Source organism: Lissotriton vulgaris, chromosome 3_1 (assembly GCF_964263255.1).
Source record: "Lissotriton vulgaris chromosome 3_1, aLisVul1.2, whole genome shotgun sequence".
NCBI classification, from domain to species: Eukaryota; Metazoa; Chordata; class Amphibia; order Caudata; family Salamandridae; genus Lissotriton; species Lissotriton vulgaris.
In genome coordinates this window covers 932,705,620-932,722,565 of record NC_141689.1, presented here as the reverse complement: position 1 = coordinate 932,722,565, position 16,946 = coordinate 932,705,620, and positions in this window count along the sequence as shown.

The window sequence follows — 16,946 nt, the reverse complement described above, 5'->3', positions numbered from 1 at the left end:
TGTGGCCTTAGGTGGCAGCCTCACTGAACATCAGCAACATGACTGCAGACAAGTTCTACAGGCATACAGGCATATGTTCTCCTTGACACCCAGTCAGACTAACTGGTGTACACATGTGGTGGACACTGGTGACAGTCTTCCTGTAAAGAGCAAGATTTACAGGCAACCTGACCACGTCAGGGACTGTATAAAGACTGAGGTGCAAAAGATGCTGGAATTAGGTGTCATTGAGCCTTCAGAGAGCCCCTGGGCTAGCCCAGTGGTTCTGGTCCCCAAACCTCACACCAAAGATGGCAAGAGAGAGATGAGGTTCTGTGTGGATTACAGAGGACTCAATGCTGTCACCAGGACAGATGCACACCCTATTCCAAGGGCAGATGAGCTCATTGACAAGTTGGCTTCTGCCAAATATTTGAGCACATTTGACTTGACAGCTGGCTACTGGCAAATCAGGTTAGCTGAGGAGTCTAAAGCCAAAACAGCATTTTCTACCCCTAGTGGGCATTATCAGTTTGTGGTGATGCCCTTTGGTTTGAAAAATGCACCTGCCACCTTCCAAAGGTTGGTGAACCAAGTCCTCACTGGGTTGGATGACTTTTGTGCAGCTTATCTGGACGATATTGCTGTCTTTAGCTCCACCTGGGAGGATCACCTGATCCACCTGAAGGAAGTGCTTGAGGCTCTGCAGAAGGCAGGCCTCACTATCAAGGCAACAAAGTGCCAGATAGGGCAGAGCAAGGTTGTATACCTGGGCCACCTTGTAGGTGGAGGCCAAGTTCAACCACTGGAGAGTAAGATCCAGACCATCAAGGACTGGTCCCCTCCAACTACCCAGACTCAGGTCAGAGCTTTCTTGGGCCTGACTGGGTACTACAGGAAGTTTGTTAAGAACTATGGGTCCATTGTGACTCCTCTTAATGATCTGACATCCAAGAAGATGCCCAAAAAGGTTCAGTGGACAGAAATCTGTCAAAAGGCATTTGATGACCTGAAGAAGGCCATGTGCTCTGCACCTATCCTGAAGAGTCCTGACTACTCAAGAGAGTTCATTGTCCAAACAGATGCTTCTGAGTTGGGAGTGGGAGCAGTGCTTTCACAGCTTAATGTAGATGGCCAGGACCAGCCCATTGCTTTCATTAGCAGAAGGCTGACCCCCAGAGAGAAACGTTGGTCAGCTATAGAGAGGGAGGCCTTTGCTGTGGTGTGGGCCCTGAAGAAGTTGAGGCCATACTTATTTGGTACTCACTTCAAGATTCAGACCGACCATAAGCCCCTCCTATGGCTTAATCAGATGAAGGGTGAAAACCCCAAACTACTCAGGTGGTCCATTTCCCTACAGGGGATGGACTTTACAGTGGAGCACCGCCCAGGGACTGACCATGGCAACGCAGATGGTCTCTCCAGGTACTTCCACTTAGAACATGAAGACACAACTGGTCAAGGTTAGTCTAATGTCCCTGCGTTTGGGGGGGGGGTTATGTAGGAGAGTAGGGTCTGCTATCCTATGGTCACCCCAAATTTTTGCTTTTTGCTTCACTGGTTTCTGACTTAATGTGGCTGTGGGCCTGCTAATCAGACCCACAGCCTGCTGTTCTCTCTCTAAATTACTGCCAATGCACTCTAGGTGCATTACGAATTGGAACTGGTTCACCTTATGAGCCCCTGTATAAGTGCACCCTAGGTGCCCAGGGCATAGGTGTATCCAAGGCCTACCAGGGGCTGCAGCATGTATTATGCCACCCCTGGCCTGGCCTCCATATTTGACACAACTGGCTGATCACTCAGCTGGGGTAAGTCGGTGTAACCACCTCTTACTTAGGTACAGTATGTCTGTGCCTAACCCTAAACTGGACACATATGTTCCTATCAGCCACTCCTATGGAAGGCCTCATCAATCCTGGAGGCAGAGTGCTTGGAAATATGTGAGATGGTGCTCTAGCATGAGCTGAGCCTGTCTGCAGCTGTCGGGAACAACTCCCTAAGCTGTTCCGGGATATTGCCATACCATATACTCTTAAGTGCATTATAATCCTCGCGGTTAAATGCTATCTTTGGTTTGGCTTTATCAAAACATGTCGAGTAAGGTGTCATACGAATTGGAATACTATCCCCTCGCCAATTCTGGCGACGGGGATAGCATTCCACCCTTCTAGAGGGACACGACATGTGTGTAGCCTTAACCCCGGTTAAAGTTAAACAGAGCCTCAGCTTCACAAAATGGACGCTGCCACCACAGACACAAGTCTGGCCTCCTGCTGCTGACCGAAACTCGGCAGATGGTGGCCTGGACAAAGGGTTTCCTGCCTTGGGAGGTGCGAGCACCACCCCAGACAGGATTTTGTGTATTGGGTAGGACAGGGCTGAATAGAATCAGACATGCCCGGGGCACACAAGGTGTCCCCGTGCATAGGCCAGCCCAAACCGGTTCTGGGGCCTTCCAGCCCCAGTCCTGGCGCGGAGCTGGACAAAGGAAAGGGGGTGTAACCGCCCCCCTTCCTGGTTCCTCCCAGAGGAGGGACCTAGTAGGTGATCCACCCCCTAGATTGGAATAAGAGGGGGAGCAGTGCCATTGCACAGCAGATCATCCCGAAATCAACTTAAAACTAAGAAGAAGACTGGACTTCGACATTCTGCTGCACAGAAGACTGAAGAAGAATCTCCCTTGTGGCCAAGGAGTGACCACCCTGTGAACACAGGTACCAACCAGCAACTCGACGTCTGCTTTGCCGCCGCCTCCCGCCGGAGCCCGAGCCCAGAGCCCGACAAGAACCAGATTCCCAGACCTCTCAGAGCCCGATCCACAGTCCCTGCAAAGAAGGGACCCGTGGAGGCACCGAGTGACGTGGGACCGGACCTCTTGAAAGACACCCGAAAAGCTGACTGCGCAGCTTCTGAGGCATCCTCGACGTTGTGCTTTGGGGATTGAGAACCCCCACCACCGAGCAGCCCTTGCACCGAAGATCAGCCCTCCAGCATCTCCACGATCTGCGTGGGGCCCTTTTGCATTGTGCCACTCGACGCGCCATCCCGGCCACTAGCCACGCGGCCAGCGGCCATCTTGGCGACGAACCCGAAGATTTAAACAGCAGGTCTGGTTGCTCCAGACCTACCCAAGCTCCTGTGAAAAGGAGCACCCGCTCTGACCTTGCTGGTCCGAGTGAACAGCATCTTTCAACTTCTGCGTGGCTTGCATTTGCCAAAGCCTGTTTGCTCCGATCAGGTCGCCGACACCGCCAACAGCGAGAAGCCTACGTGGGACAGCTCGTGACCGACTCCTGGACGTCCTCGACCCCGGGTATCCACGTGGCTGCAGAAAGAAGCTACCCGACAACGCCTGTTTGCACCCGACATCACCTGGTTCCACTCTGGTTCCACGGCAGTCACTGGCTAGTGACTTTGAACACTGTCCCCTCTGCTTTCAGGTCTTCACATCTACAGATCCACCCTTGGATCCACCGGAACTCTTCTCATCGAGCCGCCTGCAGCATCTCCTGCTCCAAGCACCATCGACCAGCGTGACGAAACCCGACGCATCTTCGACCCTGTGCACCCGCTTCCTGTGGGTGAGGTAACTCAGCTCCGCCGGTGCTCCTGCACTGGTACACATCCCAAGGGCCTGTGTTTTAAGTTTCAGCTCCGTAGGTCACTCGGAAGGTTCCTAACTTTCTAACTTTGTGCTTTTTACGCACCATAGACTTTGTATTGAGAAGTGCGTGCACTTTGGACACTGCACCCGAGTCCCGTGGGCCTTTCCCGACTTAGCTAACTCCAGTCTCGAATAGCTCCAGCGATTCCCAAGGCCCTAGGCCTCTTCACTTTCCTCCTGGTATCCCTTATACCACTTATTTAGTATATGGTTTAGGTGGCCCCTAGGGCTCATCCATATTGTGCAACTTTTGTGTATTTTAAACTGTCTTGTGATTTAACGCTTGTGCTTCTGTGCTCATAAAGAGTCCAGGGGATTTTATAGTTAATAAATCAATATATATTTTCAATATATATCTGTGTGGTGTCCCTTTCATTTGGTATTCAAGGGGGTTGTGTATGGTATAACAGCTGGCTTCACATGCCTTTCAGAGTTTAGCCTAAGACTGCTTTGTCCACGTTACCACTAGGATAACTGGTCTACAAGGTTGAATTACAACCATCATCATAAGGGTTGCTTGGCTTGGTACAAAGTGATCACTAGAATTAGTGAGCATTATATACCAGGCCAACTTCTCACACGGACTATCCAGAATTCCAACAGTTCTCATGAAACAGCCTAGAGAGGGAGGTTGGCTTGCCCCTTATTGAGATTCCTGTAGATCAAGAAGGTCCCTATGTACATAGTCGTGTATTGGGAAAAGACAGAAAATTTTTGATTGACACAGGGGCGAGCAGAACTACCATCAGCCATGACGAGGTTCCAGGGGCACCCCTCTCAGGCTCACAGAATGGTTCCCTGGGATTTTCAGGAAAGCCTATTGTTAATGAAGTATCAAAGCCAGTTTCCCTAGGAGTCGGTCCATTGTCCCGTACCACAGACTTGTTACTTACTAAGTCATGTCCCGAAAATTTGCTTGGTATAAAGACATTGAAAGAACTAGGAGCAGTTATATGTTGTTCTCCGGAAGGAGTACGATTGTTCTTACGTGATTTTAAAGGACACTATGTGTTGAAGGCTTTTGATCACAGACTCCAGAATGTACCACAGCATTTATGGGCACAAGGTCCAACTGACGTAGGTTGCATGCACATTACGCCACACCGTGTCACTATCAAACCAGGAGTAGTACTGCCACGCATCCGACAATACAAGTTACCACCTGATGCCGTAATAGCTTTACTGAAAATTGTTGACGAACTCATTGCACAAGGAGTGGTAGTAGAAACTGACTCGAATATATGTAATTCACCTGTCATCCCTATTCTTAAACGAACAGACCCTAATGCACCACCAGTCTACAGACTAGTGATTGACCTTAGAGAATTGAACAAATGCATAATTCCTCAGTACCCAGTGGTCCTAGACATTTCTGCATTACTGACTGCAATTGATTCAGAGGCGACGTTCTTTACTGTTAATGACCTAAAGAACGCCTTCTTCAGTGTTCCAATTCATCCAGAGAGCCAATACCTTTTCGGATTCAGTTTAAATGGACGCAGCTTTAAATTTACGAGAGCTCCTCAAGGTTTTACAGAAAGTCCTAGTATTTACAGCCAAGCATTAAAGAGACAACTAGACAGTATTCACATGCCTGTCAACACTGTACTGCTCCAATATGTAGACGATATCCTGATCACAGCGCGAACAGAACCAGACCGCGAACATGCATCACTGACACTTTTGCATTTCTTGGCAGAAAAGGGACATAAAGTGTCCCCTTCAAAGTTGCAATTCTGTGCCCAGCAAGTGGTGTACCTTGGATACTTGCTGTCCAAGAGGGGTAGACAGCTGACACAAGAACGTATTCAGTTAATTGCTAACCTTTCACAGCCCAAGACACAAAAGGAAGTACGGGCCTTCATTGGCCTCACTTCTTACTGCAGACAATGGATTCCCCAGTATGCCTATCTAGCCAAACCACTCATACAGCTGACAACACAGGAGACAGCGTCTTCGACTGTCCTTCCTTGGACACAAGAACATACCCTGGCATTTGAAGAATTGAAAAAAGCCCTATGTCAAGCACCAGTTTTAGCGACTCCTTGTTACAGCAAGCCTTTTACTCTTTTTGTCACTGAACGAGATGGAACAGCATTATCTGTCCTTACACAAGATCAAGCAGGAAAACACAAGCCTTGTGCTTATTTTTCTAGTACATTGGATCCAGTGGCCCAGGCTCTGCCTGCGTGCCTGAAATCAGTTGCAGCAACAGCCCTAGCAATAAGACAGAGTGATTCCATAGTGTTAGGACACCCCCTGACAGTACGAGTCCCACATGCAGTGGAAGTTCTCTTGAACAGGACACAGACACAGCATCTGACTGTAGCGAGACTGACAGGATATGAACTGACGTTATTTCAGCCACACATAGAGATCAGACGATGCAACATTCTTAACCCTGCTACACTCTTGCCCTCAAGTACAGTGGACACTGCACCACATGACTGTGCGGAAGTAATTAATACAGTGACGAAACCAAGACAAGACCTGACAGACATTGCACTGCCAGACCCTGACCTGACACTTTATGTAGATGGTTCATGCATGAGAACAAGCACAGGAGAGTTAGTGGCCGCATATGCCGTGACCACTGATACTGAAGTTATAGAGACACAAAGAATAGACGCACTGTCAGCACAAGCAGCAGAGCTTGTCGCTCTGACACAAGCCTGCATACGAGCCAAGAACCTGAAAGTGAACATATATACAGACTCTCAGTATGCCTTCGGGGTTGTTCATGACTTCGGAGTGTTATGGAAGGAGAGAGGTTTCCTGACCTCTCATGGGGCCAAAATTCAGCATGGTCCCCTTATTCAGGCTCTGTTAGAAGCAAGACATTTTCCTACAGCTATAGCCATCCTGAAATGCAAAGCACACACGAAAGCTACAGACACCATTTCCCAGGGTAACGACCTGGCAGACCGAACAGCTAAACTTACAGCCCAGACACCAACAGACATGACAAAGACAGAAGTACAATCACTGACAAACAGCATGACAGTCAGGGATCCCTCACAAGATGTACTCGATATACAGACACATGCCACTCCAGACGAAATAAAGAGATGGACTGAACAAGGAGGGGTCCAGACTGACCAAGGTTGGATGACGAAAGGGAAAGCTACATGGTTTCTCCCAGACTCTATGGTACAAGTTATCATAAACACAGCACACAGTCCAGCACACTTGGGAGAAAAGGCAATGTTAGACAGTTTACAGAATATTTGGTTTAACAAGCACCAGCGTGCAGCAGCGAAACAGAAAGTACGCACCTGTATGATCTGTTGCCAGTTCAATCCAGGCAAAGGAATTCCGGTGGAATAAGGTGGATTTCATCCTCCTGACCACCCTTTTGAAGTCCTCCAGATGGATTATATCCAGATGGACAGATGTAAAGGATACAAATATGTCCTAGTAGTTGTATGTGCACTATCTTCTGTTAGGATACCAGTGGAAATTTCATTGTGTACGACACCCAGAGGCAGCTGGACTTGTTGAGCGTCATAACCAGATGCTTAAGACGAAATTAGCAAAAGTCTGTGCAGAAAAAGGCGTGGATTGGATGGTAGCCTTGCCGGTTGCCCTCTTTTACATGCGTATGGTTGCTCATTCCAGAACAGGCCTGTCCCCTTACGAAGTAGTTTTTGGTAGACCACCGAATATGTGGGGTACGCCTATGCCAAGGAAAATTACTGATGTTGACAGTAACATGCTGACAGATTACCTGGCTTCCTTGATGTCTCCACTACTCTCTTGTCGTTCACAGGTTGCTGCCGCCTTCCCCGACAACACCCAAGTTAAGGAACACACCATCGTTCCGGGGGATATGGTCTTGGTCAGGAATTTTGATCGTTCAAGCCCTCTTGAGCCCCGCTGGAGAACACCGAAGTTAGTTCTGCTTACGACGAGGACTGCCGTCAAGGTCGAGGGACGAAAAGGCTTGATCCACGCCCAGCATATTAAAAAATTCCATGGTGATACCGGAACTCTGATCAAAATTAAGGACTGCCCCGACAATAATGACTCAAAAACGCCTTTGCTAGAAAAGACTCCGCAACAGGAGTATAGGTCTAAGTTACGGTCTAGTAAGTCAGACAGCGTTTAATTGTTTAAGTCCACTCGGTGGTGAATCGGTTAGACAGGTTCCTGACATGTATAAGATCGTAGACCAGAATAGCAAGAAGAGCAAGATGAGAGAGAAATACTGCAAGATTTTACGCAGTAGATGTATAGTAACTCTGATTATTATGTTTCTTCTAAGTATAATGACTATATGTATCAGCTTGACACTACATGTTTTCTTTCCTCCTATTGCCTCACATATACACTCTTCCTCTAATGATACTGTAGAGCACACGTTCAGTGATCTGCCACCCCATGAACTGTCTTATCGACAAGCGCTGCGCAACAATACTTTCATTCGAATGTTGCACCATTCACATCAGACCAGCAATGTAACAAATTGCTGGGTATGTGGCCGACTCCCACCTTATCAGAAAACGAAGGGAGTTCTGCCCCTTTTTCCTTTCCCGTTCTCGCACAATGGTTCGTGCGGAGCATGGTTCGCTTTGATGTCATCACAAGACAGAAAGTTCACAGTTTCCCAGGGCGATTGGATTTGGGGAGATTTGAATAAAGCAATGAATAAGGCATATTTTCCAGACGAAGACGGTCTTCCCCAGAGGAAAGGGACCGATCTAGAAGATGAAGTGTACGAGCAAGGAAATGCTTCCCTTAACTTTATGATTCTGAATGTCCAATCCGAGAAAAATACACGTCCACCGTTCATATCAGTTCTACCAGTAAAAGGTGAATTGTGCGTTAGAAAGAAAGGGTCAGTACAGTTAGGACACAGTGATTGTAATACTGTAGTCGAGTTCAATGATAAAGGAAAGTCTACTTTCAAAGCTTCCCGCCATTCCTATTTCATTTGCGGTCAGACAGCCTATGTACGTCTGCCCTTAGACTGGGGTGGAACGTGTTATATAGCGTTCCTGCTGCCACCCGTCTTTCTAGCTCCATCCCATTATCATCGAGATTCCCGACTAGTACATGTCAGAAACAAGAGGGAGACCGATTCCCCAGTGATTGATCAGACTGAGACAGCTTTGGAGCAATATACAGATTTTAATAAAGGATTCTTTTTCTTCATAGGTCCCGTCCAAAACAGTAAACTAATACGTAGGTTAACAAGAACTCTAGAAGCAGTAGTAAATGAGACTGCATCTGCTCTGGCGAACTTGACAGAGGAGCAGTCTGCCATGAGACTTGTTGTTCTTCAGAATCGCCTTGTTCTTGACGTCATCCTGGCAGATAGGGGCGGTGCTTGTAGAGTGATCGGCTCCAGTTGTTGCGTGTTTATTCCTAATAACGCGCCATCCGTATATGCAGCAATAACAAGACTCCACAAGATAGCTCATGAGATACACCAAAAACCAGGCACATGGACTTGGTCCGGTTGGCTCTGGAATGTAATATCAGCATGGGGATGGAAAGTATTGTCGTTCCTAGGAATGATACTGCTTGTTATATTCAGTTGCTGTCTCTGTCTGCAATGTGGCCCGGCGATTTGCGGCTTGTGTGCCACTGCCTGTATTCCCAATCCACGTATACAACAGAAAAAATACGAACAAATGATGCTGTATGATCAGATATATGGTATCATGAATATAGATGTGTCCTGAAGGGCACAGTAGGGGACAAGGAGGGAATGAGGAAATAGAAATTTTATGTGGCCAATATGTCCCCTACATGCACCCTATATATGTACATGTATCCTATGTATGTCCATGTCACCATGCATTTCCCCTTTCATACCTGTAATAATAATGCCTCTGCATTTCCGTTCAATGTTAGCATGTCAATAACCAAGCCCTCCATGAAAGAAACGTTAATTCTGCACTGAGGCCTATGTTGCCAATGTATTTGCATGGTACACGTTTAAAAGTCGAGATGAACCCGTTTTTGTGGCTCAGCCGAGCCAGAACCCGAATTCAGGCTCCATGCCTCCTGACACTCTGAAAGCTGCAGTTTAGTTATGTATCCCTGACCTCTCGCATACTTCCTGCTCAGCCGAGAGGTGCCCAGCCCAGCCTGCCAAGACAGTATTTTGCTTACAGTTATCTGCCCTGCTTCACAGAAATACATTCCTGCTTAATGAAAAAGGTAAACATAACCCGCCTGCAGATGATAGGGCCTAGCCTTTCTGTCTCCATTCAAGTGATTTACAGAACTCGCATCCATAGAAGGCCTATGGCCCCACGCAATGCACGACGAAATATATGCACACACTGGCTCTTAGCGATGAGCAACCTTTGCTCGAGCGACCTTTAATTCAGATAATACATCCTTCAAACTCAAGATATCGGATAATACCAGAAGTACAGGTCGTCCTGACATTCAAAGTTTCCCTACTAGCACGAAAGTCAGCTCCCCCCAGCTTCCCCCAGTTACACGTCAATTCCACGTCATGACCAAATAGCGCACACGAGTAGGGTAAAGGTTCCTGCTGACCATGCAGACCCCCTCCATGTATCCACCCACCTATGACACACCTATGACACCTTAAGGGAACACCCACGTGTACGCCTTCTTACACGCCCTTTTCACGCCCATGTGCTCTTATCTCTCTCTTTCGCCTGCTCCGCCTGGAGCGCCCCGCCTTCTCTATGCAATGTAATGTACGTTTAAAGTATAAATAATGTACTCTGTGAATAAAGTTCAGATGACTATCCTTCCTGATCCTTAGTGGAGATGGAACCCGATTCTCCCTTAACTCGAGTTACTGAATTAAAGCCCTTATGAATCGGACACCACGGACTCTGCCTCTCATTATATGCATGATCCTTGTTAATGTATAGAAACTCCGACAGGGTAATTATTTTATTTACCACACATCTTAGAACACGGTGGAGCGGAAGTCCTTATACTTTTAGATCTGTCCGCCGCCTTCGACACGGTTGATCACTCCATCTTGATCAACCGTGTCGCAGCCTTGGGGGTCAACCATGTGGCCAAAAACTTGCTCACCTCCTTTTTGGCCAACCGCACGCAGGCGGTGAGGTTGGGGGAATTTTACTCACCCTTTTTCACCTTACCGTGCGGGGTACCCCAGGGCTCATCGCTAAGCCCTACATTATTTAATATATATGTAGCGGACTTAGCGAGAGTTATAAAAACCCATGGTTTATCCTTAACCACCTACGCTGATGACACTCAGCTGGTGCTGGCGGTACACAGAGACGGACCTGCAGTTGCCTCGAGATTCCAGGAGGGGATGTTAGACATCTGCTCCTGGATGTCGAGGAACTGCTTGAAACTTAATTCGGATAAATCTGAGGTGATGACCTTTGGCACCCTCTCACCAGAATGGTCTCCCATCTGGTGGCCCAAGCAAATGGGGCCCCCCTCCGATCCCGGTGACCAAGGTCAGAAACCTTGGAGTCATCTTCAATGACAAGCTATCATTCAAACATCACGTAAACTCAGTGCTCTCCTCCTCTTTTTTCGCACTGAGAAAAATAAAAAAACTTCTTCCATACCTGCCAGCCTCAGCAGGAAAGACTCTGATTACCACATTAATCTTCTCAAAAATAGACTATACTAATGCGCTATTCCTCAATGCGCAAGAACAAGTCCTAAACAAACTGCAATCCATTCAAAATGCGGCAGCCAGAGTCCTGCTCGACATTCCCAAACAGCACTCTACCTCCTTGGCAACACGCCGCCTTCATTGGCTACAAGTCAGGAACAGGATCAAATTTAAGGCACTCTGTATCCCCTATAAAGCTATACACGAGACCGGGCCACGCTTCCTTAGGAATGCTTTCCAGATCTATGCCCCAAAAAGATCAGCTTCCACCTTCCTACTACCTGTTCTACTACCTGTTCTTCCTCCCAGAACCTCAACCTGGGGAGACAGACGCTTTCTGGTAGCCACCCCCAAACTCTGGAACTCCCTACCCTTGTCAATCAAAACCAGTCCCACCCTCATCTCCTTCCGAAGATCTTTGAAGACCTGGTTATTTGATCAATGATTCCATCTGCTGGCCTTTGTCCTTTGAAGTTCTAATGCGCCGAGACACCCCAGGGTATTTGTTGCGCTATACAAATTTCGTAAACATAAACATAAACAAACAGACAAGCCTTGTCACAGTCAGCACTGAGCCACAACACATTGATTAGTGCACACATTGTTGACTCCACTTCAACACTGTCCCGTACCATCAACCATCAAATGCACAATTGACATGGCAGGGACTACAGACCAATATACATCACACATACCCACTCTTGGCACATGCGGGCACCTGTTGAATCAATTGAATAATGGCATTGTGTGGACCATGATGTGCCCTTCACCATGTTGCCACTGTGTACGTTTTCAACCGTTCCTGATGGACATTCCCATTGCATGCCACCCTATTCGCAGTAGCTACTGCCTGACCCCGGCGATGTGTGACTAGCACCACCCCATACACAACTGTGGTAGTCATTGACATGGAGACATCCCCAAATGGCGGTGGGCATGCTCCGCCACCCTACTCGCTGTAGCCAGCATCTGGCCCCTGTGGTATGTCCCCAGCACCACCCCATACACAAATGCGGAAGTCATTGGCATGGAGACATGGGAAGATGGCAGTGGGCATGCTCCGCCACCCTACTCGCGGTAGGTTCTGCCTGGCCTCCGCGGTGTGTCACCAGCACCACTCCATACACAACTGCGTTAGTCATTGGCATTGAGACATGCCCAAAAGGCAGAAGGCATGCTACGCCACCCTACTCACGGTAACTACCGCCTGGCCCCAGCGGTGTGTCACCAGCACCACCCCATACCCAACTGCGCTAATCATTGGCATGGAGACATGGGAAGATGGGGGGGGCATGCTCTGCCACCCTACTCGCATTAGCTACAGCCTGGCCCTGGCGGTGTGTCACCTGCACCACCCCATACACAACTGCGGTAGTCATTGGCATGGGGACATGGGAAGAATGCAGTGGGCATGTTCCGCCACCCTACTTGCGGTAGCTACTGCCTGGCCCTGGCGGTGAGTCACCTGCACCACCCGATATACAACTGCGGTAGTCATTGGCATTGAGTCATGGGAAGATTGCGGTGGGCATGCTCCACCACCCTACTCGCGGTAGCTACCGCCTGGCCCCTGCGGTGCATCACCACCATGGAGCATTGCCTACAGCCAATGGGTAAAACACCTTCACTCCGCAATTTTCACTCCGCATACATTCACTCCTCATACCATTACAACGCAAGTACCATTACTCCGCAATACTTTTAAAACACATACCATTACATTTTATATGCTTTTAGCATGCATGCTTTTACAACGAAATTCTTTGTAAAAGCATGAATGGTAAAAGTATATGTTTTAATATTTAAGTTTAAGGTAAGTATATGGTTTTAGTTTGGGGGGTGTTGGGGAATATGTTTTAGGGGTTATGGGGTATTTTAAGGGTTGGTTTGGTTTATGGGGTGGACAGTGTATTTTTAGTGTGTGTTATTTTTAGATTATAGGGTTGGTTTTGGGGGTGCTTGGGTATTTTTAGGGTTAAGGGGGTATGTTTAAGTTTTGGTGTGTAGGGGTTTTATTAGGGTTCAGGGTGAGTTTTGGGTTATGGGATTCAGGGGTATTGTAGGGTTTAGGGATAGGTTTGGGTTTTGGGGTACAGGGGTATTTTAGGTTTCAGGGCTAGATTTTGGGGTACAGGGGTAATTTAGGGATTATGGGTAGGTTTGGGTTTTGGGGTACAGGGGTATTTTTAGGGTTCAGGGCTAGGTTTGGGTTTTGGGGTACAGGGGTAATTTAGGGTTTATGGCTAGGTTTGGGTTTTGGGGTACAGGAGTATTTTTATAGTTTAGGGATAGGTTTGGGTTTTGGGGTACAGGGGTGATTTAGGGTTCATGGGTAGGTTTGGGTTTTGGGGTACAGGGGTATTTTTAGGGTTCAGGGCTAGGTTTGGGTTTTGGGGTACAGGGGTATTTTTAGGGTTTAGAGCTAGGTTTGGGTTTTAGGGTACGGGGTATTTTTAGGGTTCAGGGCTAGGTTTGGGTTTTGGGGTACAGGAGTATTTTTAGGGTTCAGAGGTAGGTTTGGGTTTTGGGGTACAGGGGTAATTTTAGGGTTCAGGGCTGGTTTGAGTTTTGGGGTACAGGGGTATTTTTAGGGTTTAGAGCTAGGTTTGGGTGTTGGGGTACAGGGGTATTTTTAGGGTTCAGGGGTAAGTTTTGGTTTTGGGGTACAGGGGTGTTTTTAGGGTTCATGGCTAGGTTTGAGTTTTGGGGTATGGGGTAATTTTACGGTTCAGGGCTAGGTTTGAGTTTTGGGGTACAGGGGTATTTTTAGGGTTCAGGGCTAGGTTTTGGGGTACTGGGGTATTTCTAGGGTCAGGATGGGTTAGTGTTTAAGGGTGCTTGGGTATTTTAAGTAGTAAGGGTGGGTTAGGATTTTGGGGTGCTGGGGTATTTTAAGGGAGCAGGGTGGAATTAGTTTTTAGGGTGAAAAGAGTAATTTTAAAAATATTATATATATATACATATATATATATATATATATATATATATATATATATATATATATATATATATATATATATATATATATATATATATATATATATATATATATATATATATATATATATCCTCCTTATGGCTCCCTCCTTTCCCGGATAGGCGCTGCTAATGTGGTCGCGTCACTCCCGCAGTTGAGCCCAACTGCTTACTATTCAACAATTTTCTCCCCTTTGAGGAAGGAGAAACGGAGTCGCACTTCAAAAAACAAAGCCCAGCACTGCACTGCAATTCGGTTTCTTCAGTGATTTAATAATCCATGGGGTCAAAAACAAATAAACCAACGCGTTTCGACAGCGTCCGCTGTCTTGTTCACGGTTAGTTTGTGTGTTGGAGCTCACATTATTTTGAAACATTTCCTGAAACTATTATTCACGCCCACTTGGGTGTGTCATAACAGGCATTGTGGGATTTGTAGTGTTTGGGGTATTTACACAACCAAAGCATTTTTAAGCATTTCATAATGATTGACTTTTCCCAAACTTACAGTTACCAAATTATAGCCACGGTTATTTAGGAAAATTAAGGCATATGGCTGAGATACCCGCCACCCCCTCTCAACACAATCCCCAAAAGGAAGGGAAACCGGAAACTGTTCTTAAAGTTTTTGGATGTGGGATGGAGTGACCATCCCGGCCGTATTTATTAAAACAAAAGATTAAAACATTAAACGTTTTCATGTTATGTACAATTTCATTATCACATTACGATGTTTGGCTAACCTTAACATAATCTCTAATACAGAGGTTCTCCTAGCCGAACTAGCATCCTACAAAACATTCTCTAAGAATACTGAAATTGTACATCCTAACGTTTAAGGGCCAACGGCAAGGTCATAACCGGTGTCAAGATCCCTAACCAGACTTACCCCTCCCACTTAGGAGGGGCGATGGCACAGGGGCTTACCACAAGTGCAACTACTAACAATTTCCCTTGACTTGACGGGGGCACTTAAGACTCGACGCCATTTAAAGGTCGTTCGAACACTTGTGTGTGGTATCTAGAAGGTATCGTTGACCTCTCCCCACCCCACACAACTTACCGCATCTGCCGTCGCAGATGACACTAGCCCCGGGAAATTCCCCAGGAGGGGGCTGTAACCCCTCCTACAAAGGAAGGGGCCTTGACCGCCTTTCCTTTACTTCCGGCGACCCGCCCTTAGACGGGACCGCCTCCCCACTGAGGGGCCAATGGCCACCTCTCCCGAGCGCTCCCATCCGTGTTGGGTGACGCCCACTCATAGGGATCTACCAATTAGTGCTCACCGATCATGACCTTACCGCCTACCAAAAAATAAATACGACAGTTCTTCAACCTATGAAAACATTGGTCGCTACGACCGAAGGAACATGCTAAAAATGCAACATCACATCAAATCACTTTAATCATAACAACCTAAACGATATTCACCATCTTTATTAACTACAAACTGCTACTGTTATAGCCTGTAAACGAAACGGAAAAACAAACTTATCAATTCACTTTATTGCACAACAACTTTGCTGTCCTCAGGGGCTGGTGGGTGGGTCAAAATTGGCTCTTCGTTCCGTCCCGAGCTCACGTGTAGCGAGGAGGTGCAGCTTCGGAGCACAAGAACAAGAGGACGTCTTCTGGTCTTGCGCCTTCTTTTATCCGTCTTCAGGGCGGGCGAAAACCCGCCCCTGCCCGCCCCGGGGGCGTGGCTGGCTGCGTCGGTGTCTAGGCCAGCCCACTCTAGGGCGGGAAAAGGCGCGCCCCGGCTACGCCGCTTCGGGCATACCAGCCGAGACGCGCCTCCCGCCCAAAAATGGCTTCCCGGGGGGATCGAGGCACTCATCCATACGTTCGGGGGGACCGAGTGGTCGCCCCTTTCCATATGGCTGAGATACCCGCCACCCCCTCTCAACACAATCCCCAAAAGGAAGGGAAACCGGAAACTGTTCTTAAAGTTTTTGGATGTGGGATGGAGTGACCATCCCGGCCGTATTTATTAAAACAAAAGATTAAAACATTAAACGTTTTCATGTTATGTACAATTTCATTATCACATTACGATGTTTGGCTAACCTTAACATAATCTCTAATACAGAGGTTCTCCTAGCCGAACTAGCATCCTACAAAACATTCTCTAAGAATACTGAAATTGTACATCCTAACGTTTAAGGGCCAACGGCAAGGTCATAACCGGTGTCAAGATCCCTAACCAGACTTACCCCTCCCACTTAGGAGGGGCGATGGCACAGGGGCTTACCACAAGTGCAACTACTAACAATTTCCCTTGACTTGACGGGGGCACTTAAGACTCGACGCCATTTAAAGGTCGTTCGAACACTTGTGTGTGGTATCTAGAAGGTATCGTTGACCTCTCCCCACCCCACACAACTTACCGCATCTGCCGTCGCAGATGACACTAGCCCCGGGAAATTCCCCAGGAGGGGGCTGTAACCCCTCCTACAAAGGAAGGGGCCTTGACCGCCTTTCCTTTACTTCCGGCGACCCGCCCTTAGACGGGACCGCCTCCCCACTGAGGGGCCAATGGCCACCTCTCCCGAGCGCTCCCATCCGTGTTGGGTGACGCCCACTCATAGGGATCTACCAATTAGTGCTCACCGATCATGACCTTACCGCCACAGGTCCGGATAGTTGACCGGCTATCCGGACCCCCCACAAAACTCCTACCTAAAGGTCATGTTCCAAAGATTTTAACCAGGCTAGGAAGTCTCCTATGAG